The 20,337-nt window shown below is 37.6% G+C and overlaps 1 long non-coding RNA gene across 2 annotated transcripts in view; it reads right to left on the reverse strand.

Annotated features, from left to right (window-relative positions):
• Positions 1 to 1,144: 1,144 nt before the first annotated feature.
• LOC146679054 (uncharacterized) overlaps positions 1,145 to 20,337 on the reverse strand; it is a 68,731-nt gene continuing 49,538 nt past the window's right edge. Inside the window, exons 3-4 of one of the 2 annotated variants that reach the window (XR_014912534.1) lie at positions 13,781 to 13,939; positions 1,145 to 2,138 (exon numbers count right to left, since the gene is read on the reverse strand). This is a non-coding gene — a long non-coding RNA (uncharacterized LOC146679054). Of the gene's footprint in view, positions 2,139 to 4,230; positions 4,469 to 13,780; positions 13,940 to 20,337 lie in introns of those variants that run through there. The other variant, XR_014912533.1, reaches the window with a different exon arrangement.

Consider the following 20,337-nt stretch of genomic DNA (forward strand, 5'->3'; position numbering starts at 1 on the left):
TTTCATTGTTCTTGTAACAGTGACAGTAAAAAGCTATTCTATTCTATCTCCAAACGTATTCATAAAGGAACTCAATTTTACAGATTTTTGTGATATCTTATGGTTTCCTTTATTTTTTCTCTTTAGTGTTGAACTTGTCCCCATACAGTAAAATGTGGCACCAGCATGCCTCTGGAGCTAAAGCTTTCTACCTCTCTTTTGCAGTCATATGATGGATTTGCTTTGTCCTTCTGCCTAGCAGACATGCTGTTTTTTTCTGAAAGTTTGCTTGGTCTTCTAGAGCTTGTCTTAACTTCCACAATCCCAATAACTGACATGTTTTAATGACATTTCAGACAGTGGAAATTTCTAGCCAGAAGCACTTTGGTAGCTTTTTATAGCCTTCGCTGGCTTTGTGGGCTTCGATTACCTTCAATTTCTGATCCTCAAGCACTTGCTCAGAGGAATCTATAGCTGTTGACTTTTATCACAGGGTTTGAAGAGAAAAGGAAATATTACTTCCAGAATTGTCATCAACTAACACTTCCTACTGACAGATCTTGTTTTGTCTGCATTTTAAGTCAATTAGGGGTAAACGTTCAAATGTTGATGACATTCAGGGTTTGTTTTGTGTTACAGGGATTATTTCCCATGAACAAACATTAACAGCATCTATCTATCTATTATTTTAATATATGGGTCTTCTTTTCTTTTATTAGGTTCTGTTTGAATGCAGACTTAAATCCAAGGCTTCAAACTATAAAAGCGGTCTTAAAGACATAAGGAAATACTGTCAGAGGGCAAAATAGAGTAAAGGGAACAATGCAGAAAATGCAGGGTGAGACATACTGAATGAAATGGCAAATCAACACCTACCAAGGGATTGTTCATATAGACTAGCTGCTAATAGGAAAATGAGAAACAGGTGAAACCACTGATGGTAGAGCAGGCTATCACCATAAACCAAAATAAAGAAGGAAGAAGGCTCAAAAGCTTAAGACAGAAATTAAGTAAAATTTAAAAATAAGGGCACATAAAAAACACCTATACCAAGAAATGCACAAACAGGGAAGTTCAAAAGATTTAAGGCAAAAAATAAAATAAAATGACGAGAAAGCAGAGAATAAATAAAGACAGAACAATTTGTTCATGATTGCTACTAGATTTGTTTAAGTTATTATTTGTGTATAGAAGGATAACTTCTTGATGTTGTCCAAAGTGGTTAAACTTCCAAAAACACAAGTGTACAAATGCACTTGGTTGGCTGTAAATATATATATAAAATGTAGTATATATACAATTTATGCATGTATTTCATAAACCGGCCAAGTCACCAGCCATTTCTTCTACTGTATACCCACTACTTATTTACACGTTTAAAGACAGCCCACAGCCTATTGTCATAGTCAAAGAACAAAAATGCCTGTAGTAAAACATGCATAGTTAGCCTTTATCAAAATAAATAACCATTCAAAGAGCAATTACAACTCATGCTCACATTTTCCTCTTGGCTCCCTTCTTGCATCCTTGTGTTGTTTGTTTAACCCTTACAATAGCTTCTCGTTCTTTTATCCCAACTCGTAATTTGAGACCAAATTACTGAGTGGCAGCTCAGTAAATTGAGTTTTTCCAAAGGAGTGCTTGCTTTCCATCTTTGCTGGTTGAACTTTGACCCTACCACTCCCCCAGTTGGTGAAATCAAATTGCCTCTTTCTGTTTTACTCAACACAAAGCCTCCTGCCAGCACATTAAAATTTGCAAAAAGTTCTACCTCACCTTGCAGAGGGGTTAAAGAAAGTCATTTTGCTGTGCGGTGCTATCAAACAATCATTACCGCTACAACTGCAAAAATTTCACCACCTTATCCCCTTCTAGTTATAAGCTTCATATTCCTTTATAAGCCAAATATTACCTGTTTGTACATTGTCTATTCAATTCAATTCAATTTTATTTATATAGCACCAAATCACAACAACAGTCGCTTCAAGGCGCTTCATAGATACAGAGAAAAACCCAACAATCATATGACCCCATATGAGCAAGCACTTTGGCGACAGTGGGAAGGAAAAACTCCCTTTTAACAGGAAGAAACCTCCGGCAGAACCAGGCTCAGAGAGGGGCGGCCATCTGCTGCGACCGGTTGGGGTGAGAGAAGGAAGCTGTGGAAGAGAGACAGAGGTTAATAACAGATATGATTCAATGCAGAGAGGTCTATTAACACATACGGAGTGAGAAAGGTGACTACTATTTGTGTCCAAGCTTGTCTAATTTATATGAATCATTGGCACATTGAGACATTTTATATTTTGCTATCCTCATCTTTGTTTGGGGCGGATGACAATAAGCTTGATGTTTACTGCATTTAATATGTGTATAAGAAATGTCTGTCTGCTTCTTCACTTCTACGAGTGGGATTCACTATTTCGTGTTTTCCTTTTCTTTGTACAAATACTTTAAGCCAGATTAGCTAATAAAAAAAAAACTACTATTCAGGATGGGTTGGTTACATTATGCAAATACAAGCTTATGTGAAAAGTGTTTTGAGACTCTGCACTACAGCAGACTGTTTCCAGTGTCTTACACTTTAGTTTACTGGGAATTGTGGCTGTTGCTTGAAACTGTGATGTAGCATTGTGGAATTATTTATGTGTGTATTTATTTTTACTTGCTAATTTGTGATACCCTTAGTTTGCCACCCTTCTTTTTAGCTAGTCTCCACCTGTTGAAAAGAATTTGCTATTTTTACAGTCTAACTCACATTTGTATGTACCTTAAAAAACTGCTGTTGTTGGCAGGAACATGGTTGAGAGCACCAGGTGGTACCTGAGGGGGTCGGCTGATGATGGTTATGTATCCTGGTGCTCATGGCTGCCAAACATTTAAAGGGCTGAGGGGCTATGTGAAATATCAGGGTTGGAAGGAGAAAATGCTGGGGTGTTGTTGTAAGGAGTTCTAAAAACACACACAGCAAATCCAGCATGTCCAAATTAACACTGTCGGATTTGATTTCAACACTATTAAAGTGTCTATATGGGTCCACACCAGAGAGTGTTAATTTAACTCTTTTTGGAGAGTTGGTACGTTAACCTGGTGAACTTCTATCGTTGCACCATCGAGAGCATCCTGACCAACTGTATAACAGTCTGGTACGGGAACTGCTCTGCCTCGGACCGGAAGGCGTTGCAGAGGGTCGTGAAAACTGCCCAGCGCATCGCCGGAGCACCACTTCCTGCCATAAAAGACATCTACAGGAAGCGGTGTCTGAAAAGGGCTGGGAAAATCATCAAAGACCCCAGTCACCCATCACATGGACTCTTCACCCTCCTGCCCTCTGGGAGGCGCCACAGGAGCCTCCGGACTAAGACCACCAGGTACCGGAACAGCTTCTTCCCCACAGCTGTCAGACTCCTGAACTCTGCCTCCTGACATCTGACCCACGTTAAACTCATGGACTGAACATACACACACCCACAATGGACAACTGTACCCTCAAACACACAATAATAACATGGAGTGAACCACCACTCACAACCACTAGCACTTTATATAGCCTCTGTAGAAACTATCTACACCCTCACTTATCTTAACTGCACTACTGTATAGCTCTGTGTAAATAATCATTCTGTACATTCAATAATCTTTAATCCTACAACTGTTTACAACTTGCATAGTTCCCATTTCTGTATAGCTGTATATCTCGGATTCTGTAAAGTTATTTATTTCATATTCTGTATAGTTTTTCATATTTATATTTCATATTCATATCCTGTTCACATAGCTTGTACTCACTACAGCCTTTACATACTTAGTTATAGAATATTCACAACATACTTCATACCGTGTACATTATAACATACCATAATAGACCCATTTCTGTAGTATACTTACATATCTATACTATTGCTAATATATATTGTAATATATCTATATCACTAAAGCACTTCTGGATGGATGCAAACTGCATTTCGTTGCCCTGTACCTGTGCATGTGCAATGACAATAAAGTTGAATTCTATTCTAATTCTATTCTATTCTAACTCTGATTTAGTGTTAAACACCAAATCTGTCTGGAGTTGATAATTTAACACTTGGTGTTAAGAGTTTATATATTAACTCTCAAAGAGTATTTTAGTTTAACTACGTAAGAGTTATCTTCTAATTCATTCTAAAAAGCGGGAATTTTACTGTTCTGAACTTCTAGAAATTTCTTTTGGAAATAAACATTTACTAAAAAGATGCAATGGTTTTTGAAAAACATTTATTCTGAACTGTGCACCACAATTTCAAAACATTTTCTGAAAGATGTAACAGTATACATGTTCTCACTTTCATTAGAATTTTGTTTATCAAAAGGTCTGACATGGTAAATGCAAATAACAGCGTTCTCATCACTTATTTCTTCAATACAATATGCATGTCCTTCATTCATCACTTTGTGGAACTTCAACGCACTTCTGCTCTCCCCCATATTCCATCTTCACAAGCATATCCTGTGCGGAGATCGAATAAAAATTCGTTGACACTAATTAATGGCACAAATAATCCAGTAAACAATTGCAGCACAGTAAAAAAAAAAAAAAAAAAAAAGGAATCCTCTTTGAGCCATTACTTGTGTAAAGTATTTTCCCAAAAGACAAAGACACAGGCAACAGGTAATACTGAACTAAATGTAAAACCTCAACCTTTTTAATTTTTACCTAAACCGTGTGCACAAAACTCTGGAGGGATCTATGCTAACGTAGAATCCAGTCAGTGTTATATGTTTAAAAGTAACCTAGTCAGTTTTGAAGATTAACAATGGCTAACACTGAGCAGTGCTGATTTTCTAACACTGGAAAATAACTCAAAATGTTAGAAATATTCCAGTGTTAGAAAACCAGCACTGCTCAGTGTTAGCCATTGTTAAGCTTCAAAACTGACTGGGTTACTTTTAAACATATAACACTGTCAAAAGTGTTAATTTAACACTCAACAGTGTTGTATTTAACACTCAGAGGTGTGGACCCATATAGACACTCTCTAGTGTTAATTTAACACTGGAGATTTTGCTGTGTAGCTGAGATTGCTGGATACAGGTCATTAGGATAAGCATGAGACCCAGGCTAGCTTGGAAGGACCCTAGCTCAAAGCAGCCAATCGTCAAGTAATCTCTAAACTACCCCTGCTATATTGGACTCTGGAGTAGAAGTCGGCGAGGTTATCTGGATGCAGTAATATACTGTGAAAGCTGAAAATTTACATATGCTGTCATGTACCATGACCTTGTTTGCTTTGTTTCCTTTCCTGAAGAATGCGTTCTTGACAGTCAGTCTTTCACTGAGACCAAGTCCAATGTTGTTTTAGCAACCAGTAGATTCATCAACTGAAAGGTTAGATGTATCTGCTGCTACGCAGAGAGGTGAGATGGAGTCATTGGTCAATGTTAAGTGGTGTAACAAACAACAAAAAACATTCTACTGAAAATGATCGGTACAAATACTGGACTGAAAATGAGTGAAAAAGCAGCCAGTGTCTAAAGAAGAAAAATGTTAGACATTTATAAAGCCTGGAGAAATATTGCTCGAGATGACTTTAAAATTACCAGAAAGTCCAACTTCTTGGAAGCAAAAAATAAAGGAATGGGAAGTTGCTCAAGGCATTTTCACTGTTCCTAGAGTTTTTCGTGGTTATTGGGTATCACATTGTTTTGTTTTGTTTTGTTTGCCAACTATGAAGTACACTTTATTCTTTTACATGTTTGAAATAAATCCTTTTATCTATCTATCAAAGTAAAAGCATTTAAAAATTATGAACTCATCAGATTTCTACCACTTTATTTATTTTGGGGTAATTACTTTTTTCATATTTTAAATAACTGGCATATAATGCACAACAATGATTTTATCTCGCTCATGTCTGCCACAGTCACTTTGTTTACCAAGCCAGTTTTTAAATTAATCTTTTCTCTGCGTGAAAGGAAAATTGTGTTTTTTATGGTCACTCTATAATTGATGACGATGTGAGTAACCATTTAAAAAGAGATGATACACTAAACATCATAATTACCTTAGAATTCCACTGGGATGTGAGGCCAGGGTAGAATGAGACAACTCTGTTTTAGGATGGTGGTGCTTCGTTAAATTCAGACAAAGAGAAAAATAAATGTGTTTTCCTTTTAATACATTACAATAAGTGCACAGTTTTCAATCTGGTACCCTTGGGATGCTACTTTCTCCAGTACTTAAGATTAATTCAAGTCATGTTTCAGTGGTGCACTTAGAAAAACCCCCACCAAGAAACAACACTTAGAATAATTTCGCTTCATTAAATTGACTACATGGTTTACAAAATGGTGCAATAAATATTCATGATACCAGTAGGAAACATGTTATTGTAATGTTCTAACATACTTATAATAAAATTGATAGTGCTGTTGTCTTTCTTTTTCTTTTTTTCCTCCTTACAATTTAGTTTTATTATGTATTTATTTATTATGGATGTTTGTTTTGGGCAGCATTGCACAGTATGTGCAGCTGGAACTGTTGAGGTTTTTTTTGAGGTCTCATTCAGCTCAAAGCAACATTTCTTTGAAGAGGTATAAATTAAATCATGTCCTAGAAAATATGGGAATTGTAAATGTCACTGTGAAAAGAAAGTAACAAATGTCATTTGCAGAGAAAACATAATTATACACACTTGACACTAAATGTATGTACAATTGGACAATTTGATTTTTTGATTTTGATGTTTTTAGAAACATTTTTGAGTGTTGAAAGAGCCTAGAAGTGGGCAAGAGTGGAGAAAAAGCAACATTTTATTATATATGTGTGGGGACTGTTGAATTTGTCAGTTCTGTCTGGTAATTAACACTGGGTTTATAATAAAACAAAAAGTCAGACAAAGCACAGATGAAGGTGATCAATCGGTGGACTTGTTAAAGAACAAACAGAAGCAAATGGTCCCCCCTCCGTACAAATAAAGATGGCAAGATAACAAGTATGGAATGTCATACATTTACAGCTTGACATTATCCAATTTACACTTAAGCCTATTAGACGCAGATATCACGTCCTGGTTCAACAGCTGCCATAGAAAAAATAAGTGCAAGTGTGTTGGGGAAAACGAACACAATGGGCTTATACAGCTGCTGGTGTAAAATGCTTCAACATCAAATAATTTATGGATTGTTATATTTCAGGAATTTCTATTACAAGAAGCAAAACATAGAGTAAATCTATATGTACCACCAGCAGATGACATCCAGAAGTGTTGCCAGTGGCTGGACAAAGCTGGACTGAAAGACAGCACAGAGGCACTAATCGTGTCAGCACAGGAACATGGTCTGAGCACAAGCTGGGGTCTATCACATCAGGCAAGACCCCAGGTGCAGGCTGTGTAAAGATGCCCCTGAGACAATCCAGCACATAACAGCAGGGTACAAGATGCTAGCAGGCAAGGCATACGTGGAACGCCATAGTAGTATACAGAAACATCAGCCTGAAAATCCCAAGGTCAAAATGGGAGATGCCCTTAGAGTTGTGGAGAATGGCCGAGCTAAGATCCTGTAGGACTTCTAGATGCAGATGGACAAGATGGTGGTGACTAACCAACCAGACATAGTGGAAGTAGACAAGAAGAAGAAGAAGACCTCCGTGATAGGAAGAGTGCAGTCTTAGGAACAGCTAAGATACTGCGCAGGACCCTCAAGATCCCAGGCCTCTGGTAGAGGACCCGAGCTTGAAGGATAGACCACCCGCAGGGGAGAGAGGGGAATTTTATATGCGTGTGTAATATAATTTCGTACCGGTATATACCCTAGTGCCTTTCTCTTGGGGGACATGGAGGACTATGTTTTAAAATAGTCTTTACACACACTTTAATAATTGTGAAAGCAACTGTGTATAAACTCAGTCATTTTATAAACTACGCTGTGAAAACGTTAACAACCTTTAATTCCACTACTTTAGCTGCGATGAACAAAAACAAACTTGCATCATGTTCTTTCATCATTTCAACAAATCACCCAGATCATCCCTAAAGCACATGGATACTTTTCTGTTGATTTCTGATGCTGAATGAAGTAACTCTGTCTCTTAGCCTAATTTACTTCCCAGGGAGCAGACAATGGACACCAGAGTCTACAGGCAATTCAGCCTGTTAGATTGTTTTTAGCCTAGCATCTTTTAGCCTAACCCATCTTTCCCATATTTATACTTTCTCATGCACTGCTTATGTCACCCCTTTCCCTGGCTAGAGGTCTGGTCCCTTCCAGTAAGCTGAGACTGTGCACTGTTTTCAACAGATCAGATTAGTACACCCAGCAGTACTATTGTGGTGAACTGCTCTATAGGAGCTCTATACATCCCCTGTTTTTTCAGGAATCTGCTATTGAGGGGTAAGTATCCTGTGCCATACATATGTTATGATATTATTATTTACTATTTAACATACAATGTTTCAGTTACAGTTTGTATTGTTACATGTTTTTCAAATGCATCATCATTAAGATAAAAATAATGCAAAATGAAAAGAGAGCAGAGCTGAAGCCAGATTTTAACCTGGCTTAACCTAACCATAATGACATCCACATATTATAAAAGCTTCCAGAGTTAGGAAGACACAGGAGAATAAATTTGTCATTCAAATTACTCTGATGCGTGTTAAGGTGCTTAAGTAGATCTTCTTAAGGAGACTGAAAAAGGTGTGACTTATGTTTGTTTTTATTATTTAAATATACTGATGTTAGCAACAGCACATACATGTGAACTTTGACATGGGACAGAATTAAATAATTGACAAGTCTTTCAGATGGAAATAAGCATGTATCTGGATGTTCCAGCATGTGCACAAGTGTCTCCAAGGCATCTTATCTGAGTTACTTCTCTATACTTTTAACTGCTGAAGTGTATTTCCAATTTGCCCAAGGGTCTATTAGCACTCAGTTTCAATTACCAACACACTAATGGATGTTGACAGTGGATCTACTTCACTTTCAAATCCAGGAAGCTCACTTCTTCAGATGAGTAGGAATGTCTCATCAGCAGCTGCAGCAGATGCTTTTGAGATTTTGTGTGACAGCACCAAACCAGATGGCCTGTAGAGTCTGACCCACATCTCAGGAAGTTAGAAGAGATGGTTAGAGGCTTGAAGTCGTGACAGAACTTGCAAAGAGGCATTAAGATTCAAAGCCAGACGCCCAGCTGGCTCTGCCAGGTCTGACTTTATTGCGTTTTCAATTACCTGCCTGGTACTGGAAATTCAATTGAACATTTAGTCCTTGATTGAGGGGGAGTATTGTCTTAACGTGTCCAATCTACTCTGGAAAGTTTTTCCACTAGATTGGAGAGCACTTGAATACTTTACTTTATTGCAACAGTAAAGATGCATTAGAAGCTCTTTCGTAATTGTGCGTTTTTTTGTACAAATACTGCCAAATGTAGCTTATCTAGTTAGCAAGAAAGACTGTAAAAAATACCAAAACATGACTGAATCTCAAGATCTCAACTTATTAACAACCACGATTATCCCTTCAACATAATGCTGGGGCAGCTGCAGGTCTGTCTGCAGGACAGAATGTTTATGATTTACATTTTCATACATCTCTGGTCTTTTTTTTGCACTACCAATGTTCTATCTCACCTGATGCCAACTGTGTCCTAACTCTTAACACGTTTATCTTGTGCTTGCAAAGTTGGTGCCTTTGGGAAAGTATTGTACCATACAACATAAGTCTGTATAATGCTGAATAGAGATTATTATAGAGATCATCATGTAACAATGCAAGATGTTGTTCACGCAAGTCTATATTGATCATGAAATATACAGAGACAGATGAAGCTTTTGGGTTTGAAAGTTCTTCATGTGACCATGTGACTAGAATGGAAGCATTTTACAAAATGGGGATTTTTTTTTCCTTTTCCTGACTGGAAGCAGCAACGAGGAGTTGGAGCCTTGGAGCCAATAATGCACAGCGTAGATAGCAGTTAAAAGAAAAAGCTTTGCTTCTCCAAAACGTGAAATGTACACGCATGCAGAAGTTGCATTACCAGCAGGGGGAGAAAATACATTTAAAGCCACAAAGTTGGTAGTGAGCAAAAACTTTATTCCAGTGTTCTTAATCGTCAGAATCGATTAAGCTAGGGATCTAATATGTATATACATGTAAATGTGTTAATAATGTCTGTTTAAACACTTTTCCATGATTGTTTTCATGTTAGCTTGAAATAAAATATCTCCTGCAGCTTACTGCAACTTCTAAGCAAAACTGTGTGTGTAAAAAGTGTGTATGCATTTCTGCTTGCTATAAAAATATAAACTTAAGAACATAACTGAAAAAGAAAAAAAAGAATATAGTTGAGCATTAAATATTAAGTGTTTTTGCAGGGTAAGAGCAAAAAAAGTTTATCTGCATGTATCACAGAGCCATGGTTCAGTGGCTGAGAGCGTATGACTGGGTTCCTAGTGCTCAAATACTGTACTTCTTAACATGGTGCTTTTTGGTAAGCACCATGTTAAGAAGTTACTGAGGAAAGAAGAGGTCAGGTAACTTAAGCATCAGTAGCTCCTAAAAAAAAAAAAAGTTCTTACGGGTCAAGCACCCTCGCTGTTTAGCTACTTTCTGTACCGTTTCATGTTGCTGACTTTCTCACAGGTCATTTATGTGTTATTTTTCAGTGCTCATTAGTGTGTTTTCCTCCTTATTACCTGTTGGCTTCTGTATTTGTTTGATTTTACATACACAACAACATAGACTACCCAGAATACATTTTGATTCCTAAACTCTATATAGACAAGGGAATTTGTCCTTAATTCTCTGCACTTTGCATTTAATCCTAATAGCTGTACTGTGAGATATACAAGCTGCGAGTCTGACAAGCACTGTGGCAATCAATTCAGTGGGATCAGAGATGAATAAAAAAATCTGATTTATGCTTCTCTAACATAGTAATTTGGAAAGAAAAAAAAGGAGAAAAAGACAGTCAAATAAGTGCCAAACTTGCCTCTTGCTATTTTCATAAGTTTACTCCAGAGCCTATTTGGATTTTTAAGAACAAATGCCCTTCTACACAACTGTAATACAAAGAAGATCTGCCAATAGGTGAAGTTAACTGAAAATAATGCCCACTGTCAACAAATGCCAACAGCAGATACATTTGTCTTTGGATACAATACATAAATAATTCTCAAAAGAAAAGAAAAAACAATTTCTAGCTTCACAATAATGCCACAATATGCCAGCTGAACTTTTAATTAAAACACTTCTGACTTGTTTTGACATTTCAAACAACTTTTCTTAATATTCCCTTCTGCAAGCACTCAGTATCAAAAGCCCTCAGTACACTCGGTGATGGAAATCTGATACGATTTCCATCCTATAACACGCAAGGAGCTGCAGGATCCTGCCACAATCACCACAACATTAGACTGGAGAGATGGCGACGACTTTACAGTCTTGACAGCTAAATTTTACATTTCTCAAGACTAGTCTTAACACCTCTCACTCACATGCTAAATAAATACATGATTTTGTCTCTCATTGACATCTATTACCTTGCCCCAAGCTTAAACTTGCTCTGCACAAATTTTGCAGATCAGTTTAACCTGACAGAGAGGGTCTGTGAAAGGAATTCTATAAAGTCTTACTGGTGGTATGGCGGTATGTAGGAACATACTAAAACATATTACTTTAGCTGGAATGTTGGATGATAAGTAGTTAATGGTCCCTAAATATAATTTAGGTAAAAGAAAATTCCAACCATGCTAAATTTCTTCACTGGGAGAAATTTCAAATGTCATAGATTAAATATTTAATGGAGCAAATAAGTGTAAATTCCTGACACAAAATAATGAACATAAAATACCACGTGAACCAGGTTGCATGCAGTGCAGAGTGGGCCTCATGGGTATTTTATGATGTTTGTGTGTAATCTGATGTTTATCTGTGTTGTGTTTTTCTGGATTTTGCTTAACCAGTTATGGAGATGTTTATGTATACCCACACACTTTCTTTAAATTCCACAGCAGGATTGCATGCAGTAAAAAATACTGTACTTGGGGCAATTTACCACATTAAAGCCTCTCTTGCAAGTTTCAGATTACTGTTCTTCATTGGGCGTTTACATTTCCTATTTCTTGACTGCATTCCTCTCGCATTCGCTGTATCACAAACTGAGCTAAGTTGCTGTTGTATACCTTGGAGGGAAACATGACCTATCAGGGGGAGAGATTTCTCCCCCCGTTCAAGTTTAAACTACAGTTCTAATAATTTTTTTATAGAATGGGTTACATCAGGGAAATGAAAGCTTTCTTTAACTAGGAAATTAAATGTTTTAAGAACAATAAGTTATTCATTACAATATCAGTAGAAATAAGTTATCCACTAGTTATATAAAACAACAAAACCATGTTTTGATGTCTGTGAAGGTTCTCAGTCATCCAGGTCATTGTAGTCAAATGAGCTTGCAAAGAAAAGCGTCTGGACTTCTTTAAGTTGCTTGAAGACGTTTCACCTCTCATCCGAGAAGCTTCTTCAGTTCTAAGGTCAAATGGTGGAGAGTCCCAGATATGAACCTAGTGGGAGTATCCCCCCACAGAGGGACAAAAGGACCCCCTGATGATCCTCTAATCGCCTGAGCCAAGGTGTGAAACTGGGTGTGGGTCCCAATCAGCCAGAGTTTCGGGTGAGCTCATTGTGAAACCTGGCCCCACCTTATCATGCGAATTCCTGAGATTAGATGGCCCAGGATGTGAGTGGGCGTTAAGATGTCTGGGAAGGGATCTCAAAACTGGATTATAGATGGCAGAGAGTTGGTGTCGTAAACCACCGCCTCTGTTCAAAGATGGTCGCTCACAGTGGACATAGATGGCTTCTTTCACTCCTCTTTCAAACCATCTGTCCTCTCTGTCCAAAATGTGAACATTGGCATCCTCGAAAGAGTGTCCTTTAGGTCTGGGCATTCCTCGCTGCACTGTACAGCATACATCACATTGTTAAGTCTGTGTTTTGGCGTTTTGTCTTTCAGGTGAACCAGTTTTTGTCTGAGCGTGTTGCTGGGTCTGAAATGCACCTCTTCAAGTCTTCAAGTAACTTAAAGAAGTCCAGACGCTTTTCTTTGCAAGCTTCTTTGACAACATGTTTTGATATTATATCTTACAAAGCACTGTTTAAAAATCAGCACGGTTGGCAGAGAATGTTAATTATCATAGTTAAGTATCTCAAAACTTGGCTCCCAAATGATAGTGAGACATGTGAGGTAATAATAATAATAATTATTATTATTAACTAGTATTTTGCAAAAAATGTTAATTAGATTCGTATTGAATGAAAGTGGTCTGCTGTCAGATATTGGAATATGTGGTAACACCACAACAGTTCGAGCTCCTTTCACTTGAATGCTTTGCTTTTTAAATTAAGATCTGTCTCTAAATAAACCACATAACTATACTCACATCTTCTTTTCTTGTACACATTTTTCTTCTCTCACTGGAGGCACAAGCACTGATTATTTTATTTTATTTTATTTTACATTATGTTACATTTTGTGCAAGGACAGGAAGGAAGATGCAAACAGGCAGGAAGCTTACTGCAGGATGGCAGGTTGCCAGGCAGGCAGGCAGGCAGTGGAAACAGGAGCAATCAGGAATCAGAACAGCAATTGGGACTCAAGACGACACATAAGTGTGAGAGGCAATCAGGCACAGAACAATGGCAAGATGGTGAGTACAGACCCTGTCAATGATGCTGTTTTTATACCTAATCATGCTACAGACCGGTTGCCAATTAACCTAATTAGCTGTGAGATGAGACTCCGTAGTGCATTTACCACTGTTGTCCCACGGCAAGGGTATCCTGGGTTTTAATCTAGCAGCTGGCTGGGACCTTTCTGTGTGGCCATAGGTGTGAAGCTTTCTCTGTGTTAGGTGTACCATGCCTCTAGCCCCATGGCAGCTGTGAGGACCTCCACCAACCTGAGCAGAATAAGCTGTAAAGGAAAATAGATAGAAAATTTTGAGATCATCCACTAACATCACACATTTTTCCAGTCTTTTATTATTAACCACACTATTTAATTTGCAATTTGTAGTTTTCTTTCTTATCATTCATTTACTATTCTTAGATGTTTCCATGTTGTTTCTGCCAAATTTTGACCTTACTATCCAAATATCACAGAAGAACTTAATGTTCATTAGACCAGGCAATGTTTTACCAGTAGGTGTGAGTTGTGGCCTCAGTTTCCTGTTTTTAGCTGGCTCAGCCCATCCGTTCTATCCTGATTGTTTCTATCACCTTTCTTTCTCATTCTGACTCGGTTTGAACTTGAGCAGATTAACCTGACCACATCTGCATGTCTAGGTGCATTGATTTTTTTTGTTTAGATATTTGCCTGAATGTACAGTTGAGCAAGTGAACTTAACAAAGGTGCTGGTGAGTTTAAATAACTTCAGCTATGGACTGAACTTTTTTCTCTTCTTGGCACACTGGTGACTTTATTTTCTGACAGGGACTGAATTGATAGTCTCCATTATATTTTTCTTTTAGTGTTTTTTGTTCCTTCTGTTTGTGATTCCTCTGACTCTGTGCCAATGAAAAATGCATTTCCACATCTCTACTGAGTGACTCAGTTTCAGATTAGGTGAAGTCAGGGTGTGATGTGTAATAACTTGAGGTCCAACAGTGATTCTACAGGCAAATAATGACTTAAGGTAGAACATCCATTCAAGGTGAAAGGTGGGAATGGAAATCAAGCTTGGTCATGTTCAGAATTTAGGACTAATGATTTAAATAGTACCATGGAAGAATGCATGCACATTTACATGTGTACCATGAATTCCATGAATCATTCAGGAGAAAACCAGAGAAACTATGGAACAAGGCAGAGAGGCTGTATTAGTATGAATGCAATATACAGAATCAGATCAAACACAGTAAGAAATTTACAATACTGGGATTTCCTTTTAAATACTGCATCACAAAACAAATATGATGACAGCTACTGAAAGGAAATGGTACTAAAATGGAAGTACTGTAAAATAAATTACTCTAAGCGATTAAACTCTCTATATAGATTATATAGAGAGTTTATATAGAGAGAATTAAAGTGAATCAGCTAAATGCTATCCTTCTAAATTATTTGAAGTTCACTGGAGACAAAAATATATTTTCCCAAGAGAGCATGGAATGCATGTTAACAGGCTACAAAGCCATGAGGCAGAAGAGTAAATATTGTATGCTTCCAACTGAGAAGTGTTCTGAAAGCCTTGGTATACTGAGCATGGTCCTATTTTTGGTACAGGACCTTCATCCCAAGATGAAGACCTGGAGAATACACGAAGTATATACTGCAAGGGAGTTTTCTTCCCCCCCCAGTTTATTTTTTATGCATTTGCCAGAAAATGTCTGACAGTGTATGGCTTTCCATTAAGTATTGTTGTGAGAACTTTTGTGACTTCCTCTATTAGAGTTGTCAGACAACTCACCTTAGAAAAGATTGATTTATTACAGCAGGAGAATAAACTTAGAGTTTGGCATCTAGGTTTTGTTTTCATCTCTCCCTGTGAATATATCACCTAAAATTAGGTAATGATGAGTAAACATCCCCTCTGAGATTACAGGTAGATGCTGCATTGAATGAGGAATTTGAACAGCACGAAGCTACGCAGGGCCACAGCAATACTGGCATTTTATATAGAGAAATTAGAAATGAAGCTTTAAATAAATGATACATATTGCATTCAGTTTGATTTGTCTGCCTAAACTACCTTCCCAGCTTTGCTCCATTTATATTCTAATATGTAAATCACTTCCCTTTATTGTTTTTTTCACCACTACAACCATCAAAATGGACTGATGATGTCATGGAGTTTGTTTTTAGCTGTGATTTATAAATAGTCTCAGCTGTGCATACAACCATGGCAATTAACAACTACATAAGGTTATGATCTAATTATTAGAGTCTGCATAAAAATTGGGGTTCATACACTGCACAAAAAAAGAAGTAAAGGAACATTTTTAATTAGTGTAGAGTCTGCTCTCAAGTCAGTGAAACCTGTGGGATATTGATCTGGTGTGGTAAGTAACAGAAGGGGTTATTAATCACTTTCAGCTGCTTTTGTGTTGGTAAAATTAACAACACGTACACTAAAAGGGCAACAATGAGACAACTGCCAAAATAGGAATGGTTTTTACATCTTTTCTGAATGTTTTTTTCTATTAGTTTTGCATTTGGCTATCCATCTCTCAGCACAGTGTAGAGAGCATGGAAGGGATTCCAGGAGACAAGCAGTTAATCTAGGGGAAGACCCTTAACCCATCAGCAGGACCGGTCTCTGCTCCTTTGATTAAAGAGGATCATGTTAAGCACTGCAAGAGCCCAATGCCGCATCTTTCCATTCCTAACACTGCTATGGCCAGTCCATATCAGTGTAGACATCCAGCATGATGGTATTTTTTCCATTGAGATCTGATGTGTTTTCAAAGTGTTCCTTTAATACTTTTTGAGCGGTGTACATCTGCATAAAAGCACCCTGTGTTTTCACATCTCTAGCATGGTTACCATGACTGTTTGCTAATTTACCCACAGGTGCTATTTCCTCATTCCCTCAATACGTTATTTAGGATATGAGAACATTTCCAGTAAGCATTAACAGTTACGCAGCTTTTCAGTTTGTGATGAAATTATGCTGCTAAAATGAAAACATTCATGGTTTCATTGCTCTAACGCTGGAAATGCTATTACATTGCTTTTGTAATGACAATATATGCAATAATCAGTTTAATTTTTACTTCTGCACTTCACAAGTTGTTAGAGAATGAAAGTACAAAGCAAAAAACAAACCAAAAAAAACATCTGTGCAGTTATTATAACAAGATGTTGTGTCGCTGATGGCTTCCAGTAAAAGCCAGAGCTTCAAATGTAATGTGTCACAGGATCCTAGTAATTTTAAACGTCCTGCAGTATTGTATACAGCTTCACATAGGGTTCCCATAAACCAGGCTTGCTTTGCTGTGTTTGACCCACTTCTGGTCCCCAAAGTGAAGTTTTATGTTGGCCAGTAGTGCATTTAAAGTTTTTTGCAGGGTCTGGTTGACTAAAATGCCCTTGAGAAAGTTGCTGAGTAAGACAGTGTTGTGGTTCCTATAAAAGTTTAAAAGTTCATAAAGTTTCCTCACTCCCGCTTTCAAAAGTCCTTTGGTGCCCTCTGTTCATATGATTTAAAAACGGGGGGATAACAGCATCATTCTCATATAGGTTCTTTTACATTGTTTTTACACCACAAATCCAAAACGTGTTTTTCCTCTTTCAGTAGAGTAAACTGAATGTGTTGAAGGTGACATTCTGTCTGAGGCATGTGTGAATTATTAATTAACTTTCCAACAATAAAAACATCTGACAGGGTTTATATTTGACAGTATACACTTAGTAGTATTTATATCTTCCACTCGTAGTGTTGTGTGGCTGAATGCATTTATGGACATTCTTTTCTTGCACCACATGTCTGTTAAGATTTTAAATATTTTAGTATATAAATTATATTATATTGTAAATATTATATTTTATTGAAGTATATTATAAATTTGACAATTGGATGGATGGATGGATAGATAGATAGATAGATAGATAGATAGATAGATAGATAGATAGATACATACATACATACATACATACATACATACATACATACATACATACATACATATTGGGTATTTAGGTATGAACACGATGCCAAAAACAGGAGCAGGTCCAGACTAACAAGCTTAATGAGTGAAGGGCTACGTTGGTGTTAAAGAACATCTGGCAGCACTGCTGTCTGTTTTGTTAAGCTGTTTGACAGGAGATGTTCGCATGCCTGATGTGCATCCAGGGTGTTTGCTAAGCTGTCCTTTTGAAATATAATAATCCCATAACTATTAGCAGCATGCCATGTTTCCACATTGGTGAAAGTGTTGTGATTGGGGGGGGGTTGTATTGTGTTTTTTTTTTTTTTTATGCTTTATCATCTACTCACGAAAAAATGATAAAACTGTAACAATAATACAAGTCTCTCTCTGTTTTGGATTTGTGGAATTGGCTGAAGCAGATAATAGTTAGTGATACAACTTGAAAAATCACCCCTCAGACCAGAATACATCTTTAGAGTTTCCAAATAACTTAACTTTGCAAGTGGGGATACCCAGATAAACACAGAAAGAGCTACAAACTCACCGCATATCCTGTATATCACTCACACCAATTAACATTTTATAATTTTTTAAATATCCCAATATGACATAAATACTGCACAAAAGGTACAGTAAAGAAATTACTTTTCACAGACTTCTGTGTAGTCCTGTGAAAAGCTACATGCCACAACTGAATAGTTTGTAGAACTTAACAGGAAATACTTGATGTAATCATTTTTGTATGACCTTATCAGTTTCTCATATCATTGTGGAGGAATTCTGGGCCACTCTTCTCTAAAACTTTGCTTCAGTTTCTTGAGGTTTGCAGGCATTTGTTTATACACACCTCTGTTTAGGTCCTGTCACAGCATTTCAGTCAGGTTGCAGCCTGGACTTTGACTAGGCCTTTGCAACATGTTGATTTTTTTTCTTTTTCAGCCATTTTGTTGTTGTGCTTGGGATTATCTTGTTGCATAATCCAAGCCAGGTTTAGCTGTCAGATGGCCACAGCGATGCTACTTTAGAGACATGAACAGATAAAAACAGGCTGAGGCCTGACTGTTTGTCACTGCCTTTGTTACGTGTTCAAGGTCAGGGTTTGGTTGCTGGGCCGGGGTCGGCATGCACTCAGCATTAAAATCACTCTGTGTTCTTGACAGTGTTGAGAAGTTACTTTGAAAAAGTAATTAATTATAGTTACTACTACTTCTTCTACATTTGATTTTCCCTCCACATTTCACCTTTAAAAACTGTTTATTTGCCTTGTTTGGTATCATCCCTTTTAGTACAAGCTCACATGTCTGAATTTACAGTTATGTTTTCATTTTGACATACTGTATTAACACAATTGATCTAAAATCAGACAAAAAACATTAAATCGGAGTAGAAAAAGTTATATTTTTTACTGTAACAACCACAAACACGTTTATTGAATCATATTTCATAACTTTAAATGCAAATATAAATTGTCAATTTTAAAATCATATTCACAAGTTTTGCAAACAACAAAGTTATTAGCAGCCATTTACCTTTTACTCCTTTTTTAATAACCATTTCAAACTATTTACAGAACAATCAGCTGTTCTGCATTCAATATGATGCCACACAAATTATTTGTGCCACTCCAAAAAAATAATTTCTGTCCACTATAAAGGAGAACATCACAGCCTGATACCTGCAAGTCTGACAGCAGCAGGTGTATCACTCCTGTTTCAACCTGGAGACAGCAGTCGCCTCATTGTTCTGACACACAACACAAAACTATCCACAACACTACACACTAACTACACAAGACAACACATTAACTACACACTCCAAACACGCTAAACGTCACAAATCTCTCACATCTCAAAACTTGCTCTCTCTCTTTTTCTGCTGTCTTACTCTCTCTCGCGCCATCACTCCTAAAACTTCCCCCTCTACCTAAACAACCAAATGTCATGTTGCCATATCATTTTTTGATTGGTCGACATGGTGCATTTTTCCACCAAAACGAAAGGGCTGTTTTTTGTTTTGTTTTTTTTAATTTTTTGGTCATAAGCAGAGAGTGCTTGCTAGCGCTGTCCTTAGCCGTAAAAAGTGACGAAACTATTCAGGAAAAAATGGTGCGTATATATTGTTTATCATGACTCTGGTTTTACGTGGCTTATCAACACAATTCAAAAACTGGTATATATCACCTTGTTGGTTTGTCATCTTAAAGTAGTCGTGTAATTGGCTTACCATGACTGCTTTATTCTTCCTCAGTCCAACAGCAGCACTCATGCGATTGTTTTGCCCCCTTAGCTTCAGGTGTTGTGCTGCCCGCGGGAGCGCACGCAGCTGCTTAAAGCTGTAGCGCCCAGATTACTTACAGCTACTTCCGTGCAACTGACATAAGGTGCGGTAAGATGAACACAGCCTCAACCGTCTGTTTGTTGAAAAATAGTAACGCGACCACACCGCATTTTCTTGTTAGTAATCCAATCCAGTTCTGAGATCCCTTCCCAGACGCCTTAACGCCCACTCACATCCTGGGCCATTTGACCTCAGGAAATCACATGATAGGGTGGGGCTAGGTTTCACAATGACCTCACCCTGATTGTTACCTACACCCATTTTCACACCTTGGCTGATGTGATTAGGTAGAGGATCATTAGGGGGTCCATTGTCCCTCTTGGGTGGGGGGGGGGGGGGGGGGCATTCCCACAGGGCTTAAATCTGGGATTCTCTGCCATTTGA

This window comes from Rhamphochromis longiceps, linkage group LG1 (genome assembly GCF_057381845.1).
Source record: "Rhamphochromis longiceps isolate RC_006_pf linkage group LG1, R_longiceps_female_GT1.1, whole genome shotgun sequence".
NCBI classification, from domain to species: domain Eukaryota; kingdom Metazoa; phylum Chordata; class Actinopteri; order Cichliformes; family Cichlidae; genus Rhamphochromis; species Rhamphochromis longiceps.